The sequence below is a fragment of the Arachis hypogaea genome, chromosome 1 (genome assembly GCF_003086295.3).
Source record: "Arachis hypogaea cultivar Tifrunner chromosome 1, arahy.Tifrunner.gnm2.J5K5, whole genome shotgun sequence".
In the NCBI taxonomy this organism is placed as follows: domain Eukaryota; kingdom Viridiplantae; phylum Streptophyta; class Magnoliopsida; order Fabales; family Fabaceae; genus Arachis; species Arachis hypogaea.
Genome location: NC_092036.1, coordinates 97,671,486 through 97,673,752, shown reverse-complemented (window position 1 = coordinate 97,673,752; position 2,267 = coordinate 97,671,486).

Below are 2,267 nucleotides of genomic sequence, written 5' to 3'. Positions count from 1 at the left end.
TATTTAAGCATAGTATGGTTTTGTTTCTTATTTTATGTTTTTGGTGATATGAAAAGAAAAGTAGTTTGAATTATGCTATGGTGCTCGGATATTGTAGGTGTTATTAATATGTTAATTACTTTTTTCTTGTTGTATTTTTTCAAATTATAATTATTTTTTTATATAATTATACAGGATAATTCTGAAGATGCGAGTGAAGATTGAGATGCTTATCATGATGGTTTATTGACAAAGATGGAAATTGAAAGACGATGTATGGTTGATGATGATGATGTCTTTTATTAGAAGCTAAGATACATTTATATGATATAATATTTTGGTTTTTTCTAGTTTATTAGTAGTAAACTCTAAGTGCATTATATGAGTATACTTATTCCACTTTGAGATGTATGAATACTCAAATTTATGATCATCCCAATATTTTTGGTTCATTATATAATTATACTTTGTTTCAATATAATTTTTTATTATTTAAAGATTATTGTATGGTATTATTATGTATGTATTCATTTTTATTTTATAATAATTAACTAATTTAATTAAAAATACAAGATTATATATATAATTATATTCTCAAATATTAGATTTTAGATAAAAAATTGTTAGAAATTTCTGTTTATATATATATATATATATGTATATATTATAACAGAAATTTAAAAAAAAATGAGGGACAAAAGGCTACACTTATATAGAGTAGCTACAGGTATACTATTTGTTACAATTATAAAGTGATGCAGTATCTCTGAAAAGTATAGCCTATTTTTTAGAATTATGGTAACCATTAGTGCTGAAAAGCGTAGCCTTTGGTCTTGAACAGCATCACTTAAAAAGCGTACCCTATTCTCAAAGGCCAGAAACGTAGCTTTTGATACAGAAAAGCGTAGCCTTTGAGAATAGACAACACTAGTATAGGCATCGCCAACAAAAGTGACTCCGAAGCCTAAAAAGCGTAGCCTTTTCCTAAGGCATCATTTTTTTTTATTTTTTACTACACTTTTCAAATGTACCTGTATGGGTGTTTTTCTTGTAGTGAGTTTGTCGTTAAGCTGCAAGTGGCTTCAGCACTACTGATCAGTTGATGAAGATATGTGATCAGTTGATGAGGACCTGCATGCTTTTCTTGCCTCTCTCTATTTTTAATTTTTTATTATGGGAATTAACTTATGCTATTTAGATTATTTTTTTATTAGTTTAATATTGGTGATAATCAATTATAATAAGAGTATATAAAAATTTTGTATGTCTTAAAGCTATTCAAACTGTGATGTTTTGATGAACGAGAAGAGAGAGAAAAAGAGTAAAAGTTGAGAGAGGGAGAAAAATAGTTCTTTTTATTTTGATAATTTTCAATGAATGAAAAAAATAAAGAACCTTATATACTCTTTATGTATTTCTTATGTTAAATTCAATTTTGACATTTTTGAAATTGACATCAACTTTGACATTGTGAGATACTAAGAAATCTAACACCAATTTATCCTTATCACTCAATTCCTCAACATCTAACACCTAACTAAATCTAGGAGAATTTTAAAGTAAGATGATCATCAAGATAAAAAGAAAAATCATTTTCGCATGGTTTTATCTTCACAAAGATTTTTTTAAGTATTTAAATAAAGATTCGTATAAAGTAAAGACTAGCCGACCCGAATGGCTACTCAAATTCATCCGCAATCCTGCCTAACACTAACAACCTTAGCTTGAAACAATGAAAAAATTTCATATAATAACGAGTACTCAAGGAAATGCATCATATTTTCAAATGCAAGAAGAAATCCCACGAGTTTAGATGCAATTGCATTGGACCACAATTCAACAACGTTAACACACCGCAAAGTCAGTAAAAGGGAGACGTACAATTAACTCGGTCAATAAATAGCTATAGATATAGAAATAACACCAATCATCATATCTCTGATAAACTCTATCATCCTTAAAATTTTACAATAACACTAGAATCTTGCCTGACCCAAACACTCGTTCCTAGTTCTTTTATTGACTCATCATTCTCAAAGAGAACGACGACACTTCATATTATCCTTTACCCAAAAATAAGGTATCTCTTCATTTACCTCAACATTTTTCAACTTACGACTTCATTGTAGAAAACAAAATCAAAGGAAAAAAAAATACAAGAATAGGAAACCAAGTTCACTAACTTTTTTGGCTCATTTTTCCAAATCAAATACTATCCAATAACTACAAACACGGAAGATAAAACACTTTCTCGTAAAACTCTTGAAGACGTGAAAAGAAAAGATGAA